Below are 16,133 nucleotides of genomic sequence, written 5' to 3'. Positions count from 1 at the left end.
TTTCTAATTCCCAAGAAGATTTAAGTAGCCAGAGGGAATGACTACCTACTACTCTACCACCCCACCTCCCTCCACCCCACATTTGCACCCATATATGCTGCCTTCCCACCTGCCACACATGGGCTCTGTGCTCCCATCTAAAGTAGATCTCTTAGTTTATGGACTAGAACAGTAATGGCGAACCTATGACACGCGTGTCAGAGGTGATACGCGAACTCATTTTTTTTGGTTGATTTCTCTTTGTTAAATGGCATTTAAATATATAAAATAAACATCAAAAATATAAATCTTTGTTTTACTATGGTTGCAAATATCAAAAAATTTCTATATGTGACACGGCACCAGAGTTAAATTAGGGTTTTCAAAATGCTGACACGCCGAGCTCAAAAGGTTCACCATCACTGGACTAGATCTAACCCCCTCTGCTTTTCCAAGGTTACTGCTCTAGAACTTTCCACCTCTCTCTTTCACACAACCATTGTTTCTCTCTTAAAAAATTAAAAACATCTTTTAATCCTATTTCATTCACCAGCTATTGCCCCATGTTTTGCTTTCCTTTGCAGCAAAATTCCTTAAAAGCACTGTCTATACTTACTGTATCCAATCTCTTCACTCCCATTCGCACTTCAGTTCTTTCAAGACAGACTTTCAGGCCCAGTACTCACCAGAAGGAGCTCTTGTTAAGGTCACATTACTAAGTCAAACCATCAGTACTACTGCTCACCTTAGTTGACTTATCAGTGGCACTTGACACAGCTGGCCACCCCCTTCCCCGGGAACAGCCTCCTCAGTTAGCTTCCAGGAACCTTGCACTCTTGCCTTTCTTCCTGCATCACTAGACCATCCTTTTTGTCTCTGGTCTTTTGAAGGCTTCTTTTCTTCCTGGCACTGACTCACTTCCTATTTCTCTTTTCTATCCGTATCCTTCCCTTGGTGATCGTATCAAATATCAAAGCTTTAAAGATTATCTGTGTGTCAAGGACTACCAATTTTGTATGTTCTATCTCAGCTCTTGCTCCAGGACCCCAAATTAAAAAACAAACAAACAGCTGCCTTCTTGACACCTCCACTTGGAACTTTGCGGAGCGTGTTCCAAACTTGAGCTCTTGACCTTTCTCTCCAAGCCAGTGTTGCTCCAGGCTCCCCAAATTCAGTTGATAGCAATCCCATCTTTCTTCCGTCTCAGGTTAAAATCTGCAAGTCTTTACTCAGATGCTACCTTCTCATGAGGCCTACCCAGATAATGCTATTCAAAATTGCATGCTATTGTCCAATTGCTCACTCCATCCTCTTTATTTGAGTTATTTTGTTTTCATAGCCCTTACCTCCTTTTAACATAGTATACAATTTAATTATTTATCATGATAATTGTTTATGTCTCCTCATTCCCACCCTCATCCCTGCCTAAATGATATCCCCCATGAGGGTAGGAAGTTTTTTATGGGCTACTAATTGATGCAGCCCATGCAAATAGAATACTGCCTGACCTGTAGTGTGTGCTCAATGAACCTTTGTTGAATGAATGAAAATGAGCAAATTAAGTTACAGTGGCCTAAGCCAATGGCTGAGAATGAAATAATCTAGCATGACACTGATGTCTGTTGGTAGCACACAGTGTGACATAATGTTGCTGGGTGTGACACTTTGTCCTTCAGAGTTTGAGTTGAAGTTCACTGAGTAGGGAACTGAGCATTGGCCTATGGGTTTATTTACTCTATCACTAGCCCAGGGACAAGCGATGATGGTTGCTCCCTCCCTCCCTTTCCTTTGCCAGGTACAGACTCCATGGGTGTTATGATGGTCTCTGAGAAGTGGGCTAGAGATCTGGCTGAATCTTGTGGGCTGGTGAAGGAGCGACAGAGTGGAGCCATTTGGCCATCTCCCACACATGTTGTTTATGGTCTGTTTCAGGCCACAGCTCTGAGCCAGTAACTGAACCCGTCCTAGTGATCTGAACATGTGACCCTTGGAGAACCTCAGATCAATGATTTACCTCTGCCTAATGGTGACTCTCTCAGACACCCCTATATGTTTGGCTACAGTGACAGATGAGAGTGATTCATTCAAGCAGGTGACCTGGCTAGATGAACTCACAGAATTCTTTAGCTTAGGTTACAATTATCCTCTTGATAAAATCCAGACACACAAGGTCAGTCTTTTGGGGGCAAGGAAATCAACTGATTCCCAGCAGTATCCACTGTGGACAGGAAGTTGGGTGTTGGGGCCCTGTTTGCTTAAGAACCAGACAGCCGAGTATAAGGCAGCCAAAGGGAGAGGGAGGCACTGCCAGCCAGTTGCTACAATAAACATATCAGAAAGTGGGGAGGTGGGAGGGGGTAGTGAGGGGCTGGAGGCCTGACACATAACTGCCTATTCTCTGACCCCAGACCTGTGAGCCACCGTTTCTCAAATTGTAGTTTTTGGAGCATCTGCAAAGAATCACCTGGAGAATGTGTTAAAGATGTCAGGTGAACCTCCAATCCTGAGTTGTTCTGGAGTTTGCATTTATGCAACCTCCCTGGGTGATTCTGTCCTGTGTACAGATTCAAAACCATTGTTTAGGGTATCCTACCCTTCTCTTGCAATATCTTTGGCAGGCTTATCACAACTTCGGGCAGTGACTGAATGCCCGGGGATGGCTCCTGAGTCTGTTCTTGGCAGTTCTGACTGTCCCCAGGTCCACACTCACAGCCCATCTGGTTGGTCCAGAACCACCTAAAATTAGAGCATCTGAATTGAAATTCCTCATCTATGTCTCCAAACTCAGCTTTCCTCCCTGACATACTCATTTCTTTTCCTCAACAACCAGGCTCACAAACTTTGAAATATTCTTAAGTTCATCTTGTGTTTTTTTTGCCCCTCTCCTCACCTAAACAGTTCCTTTGTGGAGTATATGATTCCTTCATGTGTCTCTAGCCTTGATAGAATTTCTTTCTCTCCATTTGCTGCAGCAAAGATTAGGACATCCTTCTCTCATGCTAATAGGGTGACCAACCGTTCTGGCATGCCGGGAGCTGAAGGGTGGAGAACTTTTCATCCTAAAACTGGGAAGATCCCAGGGAGAACTGGGACGAGTTGGTCATCCTACACGTGGACCACTGCAGCAGGGAGGACGTGAACCTCCTCCTCAGCCTCTGACCCCATAATCTCTCCTCTCTATACATCATCGCAACCCCCGCACCATTTCTGATTGAATTTCCCCATGTATAATTGTTTCTGACCCCTAAACCTTCAACCTTCAAGGATTTACTTCACTTCCTAATTAGTTTAAATTAATCACTATGGCCCTAACCGATTTGGCTCAGTGGATAGAGCATCAGCCTGCGGACTCAAGGGTCCCAGGTTTGATTCCGGTCAAGGGCATGTACCTGGGTTGTGGGCACATCCCCAGGAGGGAGTGTGCAGGAGGCAGCTGATCGATGTTTCTCTCTCATTGATGCTTCTAACTTTCTATCCCTCTCCCTTCCTCTCTGTAAAAAATCAATAAAGTATATATTTTTAAAAATTAATTAATTAATCACTATGGCATTCAAGGCCCCCAGCAATCTGGCCCTACCTCCTTACTAGTTCATCTTCAATTATTCCCCTCTACATAGCCTTTGTTCAACTGAGCCAGCACTCCCATGGGACATTTTCTTTTCTGGACCTTTGTCTATGTTGTTTTCTGGCTCCATACACTTCCCTGGCACATTCTTAGCCTTTTGAAATCTTGCTCATCATTTAAGTTTCAGCTCAAATGCTTCCACCTCTGAGACACTAGACCTCTGATCACCAGGTAGAAGCAATGTCCATCCTCTCAACTCTTATCATGACTCCCTAATTCCACACAGGTGGCATTTGTCACACTGCCTGGATCTGTGCCTACTTGTTTCCTGTCTTTTTTTCTTGCCTGATGCAAAATCCCAAAAAGAGGGACATTTTTATTTTTTTATCCTTCAAAGCTCATTGCATCTTATATGTGGTAATTAATTAGATAGATTTAGGTTAAAGGATAGGTAAACATTCAATATATATATATATTTGTTGTTATTAATCCTCACCTAAGGATATTCTTTCCATTGATTTTCAGACAGAGTGGAAGGGAGGGAGAGAGAGAGAGAAACTTCAATGTGAGAGAGACACACTGATTGGTTGCCTCCTGTATGCACCCCAACCAGGTCTGGGAATGGAACCTGCAACCTAGGTATGTGCCCTTGACCGGGAATCAATCCTGTGATCCTTTGGTGTACAGGCTGGTGCTCTATTCACACCTGACAGGGCTCATTATATTTTCTTAAACTGAAAAATTTTGCTAATAAAGGGGAAAGACAAGTTCATATGTCACTGCTGGGATGACCCTGCCATCAGGAACACATGTCCATTTCACTGTGACTTATAAGTTAGCGTTTATGATTCCCTGAAAAAAGGAATTTGCTAACATTTTTGAGCATGTACTCTGTTTCAGGCACTAGTGCCTCATATGAACTAAGTCATTTAGCCTCACAGCAACCTCAGGCGATGATCCACAACTACGGTTAAGAGGGTGAGCCTGGGAGTCAGACTGATTGGGTTTGAAACCCAACTCCACCATTTCCTAGCTGCTGTCCTTTGGCAAGTTGCTTAACCTGTGTATTTCAGCTTCCTACTTTATAAAATGGGAATAATAAAAAGTACCAAATTCAGTGGGGTATTGTGAGCATTATCATACTTTAGTGAATCCAAGAAGTCATTCCCCATAAGGTACACCATTATTAGAGAAAAATATCTACCAATTAACCTCTCAACACCACAGATTGTTAGATGCAGCTTGATTTCTCAGATGTTGAAATATTCATCTTACAATCAAAGAAATGTGGTGAATGGTTTAAATGAGTGATAATACTGTTATGAACTGAATTGCCCCTCCCCCATTTATATGTTGGCGTTCTTAACCCCTAATACCTCTGAAGGAGACTGTATTTGGAGATAAGGTCTTTAAAGAGGTAATTCAGTAAAATGAGGTCCTATGGATAGGCCCTATTCCAATATAAATGGTGTCCTTAAAAGAGATTAGGATACAGACACACAGAGGGAAGACCATGTGAAGACACAAGAAGACAGCAGCCATCTACAAGCCAAGGGGAAAGGCCTCAAAAGAAACCAATCCTGCCAACACCTTAGACTTCCTGCTGCCAGAACTGTGAGGAAATACATTTCTGTTGTTTAAGCCACCTCATCTGTGGTATGTTGTTCTGGCAGCCAGAGCGAACTCATACTAGATACCTCAATAAAGCTTTCTAAGACCACAAGACAAGGAACTGAGATATGGGATAGACACTGTCTTAGCAGGGGATCTCCAGGCCAACCTCCATGGGTCCCTTGTATTCAAATAACCCACGGCCAAGTTAGACCTTCCCCGCAACTTGGGTCTCAATTCAGCAAGCAGTCAACTATTGACTTGGGACAGCAGAGCTATATGTCAGAGCACCACTAGCACTTGACCCCTTAGCTTCTGTGTGTGTGTGTGTGTGTGTGTGTGTGTATCAAAAAATTCCATTGTGAGGGCATGGGGCATGGGGGAAGGTGAGGAATTTTTGAGTGTCAACACACTATTAGCAGGATTCTGGCTAAAGTATGTGGCCTCATGCTTAGTTCAGATGGTCTTTAGCAAAACTGACAGTGGGTACTTGACATTAAAAGGGCTTTAACGTCCGATTTCTAGATTAATTAGATCTTCAAATAGGGTTGACGCCCCCTCCCATTCTTTCTCGAGAGTGGTTGGACATTTTTGCATAATCTGAAGAAAGATCATTGAGACTGAAATGTGGCTGCTAAGAGGCTTCAGCTCATGTTTGTTAATCTCCTGTATGGTGAAACACTGGCACCCAGACAAACCCTCATTCACATCGGCACAAAGCACTAGTTATGTGTGTTGAAATTCCTTAGAGAAATGTCTTGTAGGCTGTTGGGGAGTGCATGAGTTCTGGAAATACCTCACCAAGTATTGCTCAACATCCTGGGAAGACAGTCTGCTGGCATCTGGACACTCACCCTGGGGAAGAGTTGCAGTACTCTGGGGCACATGGGGCTGGTGAGGACAGAGGAGCATGGGTGGATGGGTGGGTGGAGACTGGGGTTGGATGTTTTCTCTGTAATCATCCCAGACCGGCCTGGAGCCAGCTCCAGACTGCCCACTTTCTCAGTCCATTGAGAGTGTCTAAAGTCAGGCTTGTCACCAAAACTGCCATGTCCCCTGCTTGGGACTGGATTTTTCTGTTTTCTGATTGTAAGTTACTTCAGTTTCCTCAGCTTTGACTTGGAGACATAAGAGGGTGAGGAATGAAGGAAGGGTTTTTGATCAGCATCAAAGGTGTGAAGTGGTCAGGTCGGATGGGAACTAAATGAATTGTGCCTCCAGTATTTGGAGGTAACTGACGGGTTAAGTGACCATAAAGTGCAGAGGAAGGCAGATGTGGTGATGGGGTAACAGCAAAAAGTGAATATTACTAGAAAGGTAAGGAATGGTGCTGAGCCAGGGCAGTGCTTCTCACTGTGGCCCCTAGACCTGTACCACCTGGGACAAAATGCAAATTCATGGCCTCACCCCAGACCTACTGAATCATGGACTCTGAGGGAGGCCAGCCATCTGTGCTTGAACAAATCCCCCTGGTAATTATGATGCATGCTAAAATTTCTTAGGAACTCTTCTGGAATGAGGAAGAGACAGTCCTGGTAGTGCTGGGTGGGGAGAGGAGTAGAGAGGAGGAAAGTGGGAATGGCAGAGAATGGACTAAAAAGTAGAAAGAAGTTCTCCATAGAAAAGGAAAAGTGCCCTAGCTGGTTTGGTTGCAGGCTCGATCTAGGCCAGGGCATGTGCGGAAGGCAACCGATTGATGTGTCTCTCTCACATCGATGTTTCCCTCTCTCTGTCTTTCCCCTCCCCTTCACTCTTTCTAAAAAGGAAAAGTGATGAGGGCTGCCAGAATCAAAGAAGAATGTGAGTCAAGATTAGAGCAGCCAGAGGTTGAGGGGAGGGAGAAACGGGTAGTAACTATTTAATGGGTACAGTACTTTATTTGGGGTGATGACAATGTTTTGGAATAATGAACACAATGAAAAAAAAATATTTGTAGCACTTCAAGATAGCCTGGTCTGGATATTCATTTAACCCATGCCTATGACTGACATCATGCAGAAGTTTTGAGGAGAGACACAGCCAACAAAGGTAAAAGAACAAACCTGGAGAGAAAAAAAAATTACTCTTAAAAATTAGAAAAAGGGAAGTACATTGCTAAACTTCACCTGCAGGTCCCAGAGGGGTTCATTTATTTTCTTTTCATTCTACTTTAACCTGGTGTGAGTTGAATTCTAAACTATACGTCCATGTCCTAACCCCCAGAATGGGAAACATGACCTTATTTGGAAAAAAAGGTCTTTGCAGATGTAATCAAATTAAGAATCTCAAGATAGAAGAACATACCATGTTCATGGATTGGTAGAATCAACATCATTAAAATGTCCAAAACAATCTACAGATCCAATGCAATCTCCATTAAAATACCAACAGCATACTTCAAAGATCTAGAACAAACTCTCCAAAAATTCATTTGGAATAAAAAAAGACCCCTAATAGTCACAGCAATCCTGAGAAAGAAGAACAAAGTTAGAGGGATCACAATACCAGATATCAAGCTATATTACCAAGCCACAGTTCTCAAAATGCCTGGTACTGGCACAAGAACAGACATATAGACCAATGGAACAGAACAAAGAAGCCAGAAATTGACCCAAGCCATTATGCTCAATTAATATTTAACAAAGGAGGCAAGAGCATACAATGGAGTCAAGCCAGTCTCTTCAATAAATGGCATTGGGAAATGTGGTCAGATACATGCAAAAAAAATGAAACTAGATCACCAACTTACACCATACACAAAAACAAACTCAAAATGGCTAAAGGACTTGAATGTAAGACAGGAAACCATAAAAATCCTACAAGACTCCATAGGCAGCAAAATAGCAGACATATGTCATAGCAATATCTTTACAGACAATGGAGACTAAGGAGAAAATAAACAAATGGGACTACATCAAAATAAAAAGCTTCTGCACAGCAAAAGCAACCATCAACAAAACAAAAAGAAAGCCCACTGCTTGGGAGAACATATTTGCCAATGATATTTCAGATAAGGGTTTAATCTCCAAAATTTACAGAGAACTCATACAACTTAACAAAAGAAAGATAAATGATCCAATGAGAAAATGGGCAAAGGACCTAAATAGACACTTTTTGAAAGAGGACATACAGAAGGCCAAGAGACATGAAAACATGCTCAAAGTCACTAATCATTCAAGAGATGGAAATCAAAACTACAATGAGATACCATCTCACACCTGTCAGAATGGCTATTATCAACAAATCAACAGACAAGTTCTGGAGAGGATGTGGAGAAAAAGGAACCCTCATGCACTGCTGGTGGGAATGCAGACTGGTGCAGCCACTGTGAAAGACAGTATGGAGTTTCCTCAAAAAGTTAAAAATGGAACTGCCATTTGACCCAGTAATCCCACTTCTAGGGCTATAGCCCAAGAAACCAGAAACACCAATCAGAAAGGATATATGCATCCCTATGTTCATAGCAGCACAATTTACAATAGCTAAGATTTGGAAACAACCTAAGTGCCCATCAGCAGATGAGTGGATTAAAAAACAGCGGTACATCTACACAATGGAATACAACTCCACTATGAAAAAGAAGGAATTCTTACCATTTGCAACAACATGGATGGAACTGGAGAGCATTATGCTAAGCGAAATAAGCCAGTTGGAGAAAGATAAACATCACATGATCTCACTCATATGATCAACATAATTTGAGAACAAGAATAGATCCAGAGACAAATGGCATGGGGGTGGGGGGTTAGAGAGCAACCAAAGGACTTGTATGCATGCATATCAGCATAACCAAGGGACACAGACACTGGGTGGTGGGGGCTTGCCTGGGGTGGAAATGGCTTGGGAGGGGGGGGAGGGTCAAGTGGGGAAAAAGGAGACATATGTAAAAAAAACTTTAGACAATAAAAAAAAAATCTCAAGATAATATCATCTTGGATTATTTAAGTGAGCCCTAAATCCAATGACAACTGTCTTTATGACATAGAAGAGGTAACAGACACACAGAGAAGGCGATGAGAAGACTGGGGTAGAGAGATTAGAGTTACAGAGTCTTGAACCAAGGAATCCTTGGAGCCACCAGAAGCTGCAAGAAACCAGGAAGCATTTTTCCTTAGAGTCTTCAGAGGGCATGTGGCCCTGCTGACACCTTGATGTTGGCCTCCAGAACTATGAGATAATACATTTCCAAGCTTGTGTAATTTGTTATGGAAGCTGTAGGAAATGAATACGCTTAAGGGGAAAGGCCGTTGGATTTGGAGTCAGAAGGCCTGTGTCTTAAATTTTTAGCACCTTATTCGCTTTAACGGGGTAGGGACTCTTGGAGTCACAGCAGTCCCCAGCTGTGTCGCATCACTCACTGCTTTACCTACCTGCCTCTGGTGAGTACTGAGTTTGTGTCCTCGGGGTCAAGTGCTCTCTCAAGCCTTCCCCTTCTTTGACATGCTGGCATTCTAGCAAGGGGTTGGGGATAGTGAGTTGATAACCCAGATCTTTGGAGTATTTAGAGTTGATGCAATCTACCATCCTTTGAATAGCTTGGGTGGTTTACTATGGATGAAGAGGGAAATGTTTTCCTGAAATGCAGCAAGATGCCTTTATCAGAACTGGGCACTCTGTGATATTTTTATGAAGTAATAAAAGGGGTTGTCTCCTGGCCAGGTTTCAGTCATTCCTTCCAGAAGGTTGGAGGGTGTGACTGAAAAAATTAGTGTGGGGTGACTGTGAGTGAGAAGACCTTCCCTGCAGAGCAGAAGAAATAAACACGGGCCTGCAGTGGGGGTGGCATGTCATCGGGTCATTAGTATCTGTGAGAGGCACGTGAGGCCTGTGTGGTGTTTGGAATTGCCCTTGAGTTCTCCACCGGACAAAATATACAACCTGCAGTTGGTCTTCCTCACAGGCTATGCGTCTTTCAAGGAAACTGCTAGCGTTAGCTACTCCTGTGGAGAATTATATGATAGATGGACCAGTGCTGTCTCCGTCAAAGGGATTAATCTGTGAAGTACCTGAAAACACTCTGGTTAATAGCACTTTGCTGCTATGCTTCTGATGCTGGCCGCCTTCACGGCTGTGCTGTGTCGTTTTTTCACAGCTCTGCCTCCTCTCTGTGAGGTGTCTGTGGAGGGACACCGGAGTTGACGCTTTATATGTAATGTTCCCTTTGGTTTTGCATCAGGGGTGAGGAGATTGGTTCCAAGGAGGACGAGGTAAAACTGTGAGGGACAAAGTTTGTTGTGGGTCCCCTGACCCCGCCCTCCATTCCTGGGAACGTAGTTTGTACTTGTGTCAATCCTCAGACTTCACACTTTCATTTTCTTATCATTTTTTTTTTTTTATCAAAGTCCAGCTATCCTTTGCTTCAACCCTTTAAAGTTTGGATCTGTTGACACAGGTCCTACCAGCTATTAGCATCCTATCATTTCTGGGCAAGTCATTTGCACTTTAGCAGCCTTCTGTGGGATGGTGGGAATTTCAGAACCATGGTGGATTAGGCAGTGGGGGAGTGCTCCTTAGAGGCTCTCGAATCACAGGATACACGTGCAGAGGGTACCCTCAGTACATAGAAGAGCTGGCAAAGGCCAGGCCCTGCATCAACACTGGCTGAGTCCAATTCAACTCCTGGGTCTCTCTGGTTCTCAGCTCTTCCTGCTTTCCTCTGTCTATCTGTCTGTCTCCTCTTATCTCTGCCGCTGTTTTCCTGAATTGGATTGCCCCAGTATTCTAACTGAGACATAAAAGCTGAGTGAGTAACTTGCTCCTGATAGCTCATGAGTGATGTAGGTTGAGTTCAGTCACTGTTTGAACTCTAAGAGTTCATTCCTCTATATGCTCATTGCACTGTAGCAGAGTTCCTCTAATTGGGAGGAATGGGGAAGTGAGGTGAGTGCAAGGAAACAGCAGCAAGAGGAAGTTGGGGAGATAGAAACCAGATTTCCTTCCTGCATTTCTTAGTGGTTGTTCACCTTTAAAGGACAAGCAGATGCCTGATTCTAGGGTTAGCAATGAATTTGGGTAGGAGATGGTCTTGCATAGAAAATGAAGAAAGGGGCCCGCTTGAAGAGAAGCAGGAAAAGGTCAGGACCAAGGTCACTGGCCTCTCCTCATGGAAGAGAAACAGAAAATGGGAACTCTGCTGCTAGGCAAGTTAGTTCGCTTCTCCGGGCCGGTAGTGAGTACATGTCTCCGAGCTTCCTTCCAGCTCTGAAGTGTGTGGCTCTCCCCAGTGTGTGCCTGTTATGTAATAAGTGCTCAAACATGCTGAGCAATTGCATATGTTGACCTGGACCTCCAGTCACTCCATGGCACAGCAAGGGCCCTGTTTCAGGAAGAGGCCATGCAGTCCCTGCCCAGGTGAGCTGTGAGCTGCAGCGTTTTTCCTTTATACCTTGGCCCTGGGTGTGGGTTTACCCTCAGGCAGGTCACACCAGAGCTGAGACAGCTTTGACATCTCTCATGTAACTGTCACTCCTAAGTCACCTTCTTGTAACTTCCTATGCGATGGCCGAGTCATCCCACAGGCTGCCTTGGAATGTTCTCCTTTTGGCTCTCCCGTTGTTCCAGATCTTCTCCACACCACCACGGTGGAATGCACACAGTGAATCACAGGACCGAGCCTGCCAGGGTGTTCCAGGTGTTGTGGAGAGGCCCTGGCAGGGACTGAAGGATTCATACCATCTCACGTGCTCAGGGTTTAGTCAGGCTGCTGTCCCCATCCTTGCCTTAGCTCCTCTCAAACTGCCCCCCCTTGTCAATCACCCCCTTCCTCTCCTAGAGCCTCCCCCAGGCCCGCTCATCCCACATCAGTCTCATGCCTCTCTTCATGAGTGTTTGGCTGTGGGCACCATCATTCTTACGGAGTTTGTCCTCCCTGCTTAGCTTCCCCTCTGCTACTCACTTCAGTACAGTCAGCCTTTAGGGGTGTGAGGAGGTTGGCTGAGTCGGGGCAGTTAACAGCAGGTGAGTCATCTCCCCAGGTTGACGTGGGGAGAAGAGAATGTGTGCGTGTACTGGTAGAAACAATGGCATTCAGGTAAAGAGCATAGCTGAATCAAGCGTTAGTCATTGGACCCAGGGGAAAGGAAGCCCTCTCTGAGAGGAGCCCTGCATGTGTATTGGGATTTAGTTAGAGAGAAGAGACAGCAAGCAAACCTACCACCTCATGGAGCTGTTTGCTAAGTATAGTCTGAGAGTAAACTATGGATCATTTAAATTCGTGAAAGATCATCAATGTGCCTCAGTGAGGGCCTTCATTGTGGATGACTCTGTGCTTTTTGTCCCATGGCTGGCTTGCAGTGCTATTGCCTTTGAGAAGGACACATGGCAAGAGGTTAACATTTGCAGCTGGGGGAGTGGTATTAGACTCCATGGTGAAAGAAGCATCCATTTTTCTGGAAACCTTTTCAAAAGGAGCATGAATATCCCCTGTGTCTAAAATGATCGAAGGCCAACCTGAAGGTGTGGGTGGCACCAATTCATCTGACACAGCCCTTGAAGATCTGTGGGCCTATGGCCTTTCCATTCATCAACTGAGGACAAGAAGATATCGTCTCAAGCAACTGAGGTCTCGGTGCCTATAAGAAAGCTGAGATGAGTGAGCATTAATCACTTTCATTGAAATTTCCTCTTATAGCTTTTGCAAGACACTTGGTCTCTCACCTCATTACCCTTCTCTCCCCTCAGATTGGCTCCCTCAATCTAATATCGACCGTCCACATTTCTATCACACATGCCATCCCTCTCTGGTCTCTGAGTTCACAGACCCTAGAGTGCCCTTGGATTTAGTAAATTCACTGAGACTCTTATTCATTTCTTAAAATCAATCCTGCCCCTTTCCTCCCAATTCTTTTTATTTTATCACCACCATCCCCGCATTTTGCTGTCATCAAACAGCTCTGGGCCTTCATAAAACATCAGGCATGATCTCCTGGCTGCTGATTTACAACTGGTATTTCCCTCCGCAAACCTCGCTGAGTCATACTAGGGCGACAGCATGAACAGTGTCAGGAACTGCTATCGCTGTTCCTTCAGGATTGTCACATGCGGTAGGGACTGCTACCTGTGCACTAAAAATCTATTTCCTCTTCCTGGGCACATGGCTAGCCTAGGTTTCCCGATCTCCCATGTATTTAAATGTAGCATGTAACTGAGTCTAAGGCTGTGGTATGTGAGTAAAATGACCAATACTTTAAGAAGAGCACAGCTATAAGCAGACATCCAGAGTTTGGAGGTAGGAGCATTAGAAATGAAATGTGCCTGGTTCCCTGAATGACTGTGAGGAGGAAAGATACCCACCAATGAGATTGGATTTCTTTTTTTTTTTTTTTTAATATATTTTATTGATTTTCCACAGAGAGGAAGGGAGAGAGATAGAGAGTCAGAAGCATCGATGAGAGAGAAACATCGATCAGCTGCCTCCTGCACATCCCCTACTGGGGACGTGCCCGCAACCCAAGTACATGCCCTTGACCGGAATCGAACCCGGGACCCTTCAGTCCACAGGCCGACGCTCTATCCACTGAGCCAAACCGGTTTCGGCAAGATTGGATTTCTTATGTCAGCAAGGACTAAAGTTACATTGTATTTAAAATATTTGGGGCTATGTATTACCACACTTAGACTAACCTAACAAAACCCACTTCAAGTCCAAATCTCTCTACCGGATTGTTCAGGTCAGTCAGGAGTTGCCCCTTCCCCGTCTGGCTGCATTTCCCACTGCTCCCTCCTCTGCCATCCCCATCCCAGACTGCCATCCTAGTCTCTGTGAACTCTGAGCATGCCCAGTCCTGCCCTCCTGCTCCGTGCCTGCTCACCCCAGTGCCTGCCCTCTGCCTCCTTTCCTTGCTCATCCCAGTCTCTAATCATTCCAGGAAGAGCATCATACAATTTCATCCCACTCCGAATTAATCGGTCAGTAATTGCTTCACGTATGAGGTAGTTTTCTCTTCATCATAGGCAGGAACTGACCCTGTGCTCCTCAATGCTAGGAATACAGTAGAAGTTAAATATATATTGTCTGTGAATTGACTGTAGTCTGAGGCCCTCAGACTTTATTCCTTGATATGAATAACATGGCATTTGTTCCCTAATAGCTCATTTGTTCACTCACCAAAGGAGTTTCTGGGAGTAAACTTTACAACCCACTAGCCTTGTTATAAAGAGCTACAGTGAAAGCTGTATTCAGAAGTAACTGACTTTCAGTCCTAGCCAGTTTTGCTCAGTGGATAGAGCACTGGCCTGTGGACCATAGAGTCCTGGGTTTAATTCTGGTCAAGGCTGAGTACCTTGGTTGCAGGCTTCTCCCCAGCCCAGGCCCTGGTCAGGGCCTGGCAGGAGGCAACCAATCGATGTGTTTCTCTCAAATCAATGCTTCTCTCTGTCTTTCCCTCTCTCTCCCACTCTCTCTAAAAAGGTCAATGGAAAAATATCCTCAGGTGAGGATTAACAAAACAAAACAAACACAAAAGTAACTGACTTTCAGCATATATGTCAGACTACAAGACTCTATGGTTCGATGCTGTCTCCATCCTGGTGAGTCCCTGAGGTTGAACAAAGCTTTTGTTCCCTGTCACTGCTGTACACCAATGCTGAACCTTGAGGCTGGACACACCCAGGGAAGTACAAGGCAGGACCCCCAGAACAAAGAACTTCCACTTTGAGTCTCAAAGTTTCTTTGCCTATTTGTCAGAATGCCACTCATCATAAAAGTCAGGCCTTGTGGAGAAGACAGGAATTTTTTCTTAATCGCCAATATGTCCCTTTGTCATGTTTTTAACCAAGCCCTGCTGTGCCTCTGTCAAGAATGGTGGACAAAGCAGATATCCCCTCAGCCCTTCCCAATCCACTGTCCAGAAGGAGATGGATTTGGGGCAGAGAAAGTCCTTGAAAATGAGGATGATAAAGTGAAATGCCAACACCTTCTGGCTCTCTGAAATGTGGAAGGAGTGTGGGTCTGAGATCAGTATGCTCTGGCTTCCCTCTCCAGGAGAGGGGAGATGTTAGGTTGAGAGAGAGGCCAAGATGAGAGGGGCTCTTACTCCACTTCTTGTTGGGAGTCTGGGAGAAGATCCCTTGCAGGGTGTCCCCTCCACTGTCATGCAGTTGCTGGAATGTCAGCTCCAGCAGGTTAGAAATCTTTGTTTTGTTCACTGATCCCAAGAGCTAGAACAGTGCCTGGAACATAGTACATGCTCAATAAACATTTCTAGAGACTGGGATGAGCAAGGAAAGGAGGCAGAGGGCAGGCACTGGGGTGAGCAGGCACAGAGCAGGAGGGCAGGACTGGGCAAGCTCAGAGTTCACAGAGACTAGGATGGCAGTCTGGGATGGGGATGGCAGAGGAGGGAGCAGTGGGAAATGCAGCCAGATGGGGAAGGGGCAACTCCTGACTGACCTGAACAATCCGGTAGAGAGATTTGGACTTGAAGTGGGTTTTGTTAGGTTAGTCTAAGCTGTGGTAATACATAGCCCCAAATACTTTCAAACACAATAGCCTTTGGAAAGGGAACCCATGTGGCTTGGAATCTATGAGTCCTGTGGTGGGGACATGGATGAGTGGAAGGGCTGGATGGTGAGCTTATGTGAGTTGTGGCTACAATGGAGACTGTGAGGAGGACCCTTTGGACAGAATGGGGCAATAATGTCCTCAGGCAATGTTAGGAGGACACTCATACCAGAGAGACCAGGTGGGACTGAGACAGGAGGGGGAATGCTGGGCCTGGCTGACCAAGAGTCACTACAGCCTCCTTGCCATGGTGTTGGCAACATCAAGCAAACAGAGGTGCCATGCCCCACAGGACAGAGAGTAGCATGAGGGCACCAAGGCATCTGAGATCACCTCTGCAACCATGAGGTCCTGGCAAACTCCCCCACATTCTACAGTCATCTGAGAGAGGAGGGTCGACTGGGGCAGAACACGAAGCATTTCCTTGAAAAGAACTGTTTTAAAGAGACTGATAAAGCAGGAAGAGACTCAGATATGTGTTAACTAGCACATTTGAGT

The sequence above is a fragment of the Myotis daubentonii genome, chromosome 2 (genome assembly GCF_963259705.1).
Source record: "Myotis daubentonii chromosome 2, mMyoDau2.1, whole genome shotgun sequence".
NCBI classification, from domain to species: domain Eukaryota; kingdom Metazoa; phylum Chordata; class Mammalia; order Chiroptera; family Vespertilionidae; genus Myotis; species Myotis daubentonii.
The sequence above is the reverse complement of the archived record's forward strand: the minus strand, read 5'-3'. Positions refer to the sequence as shown.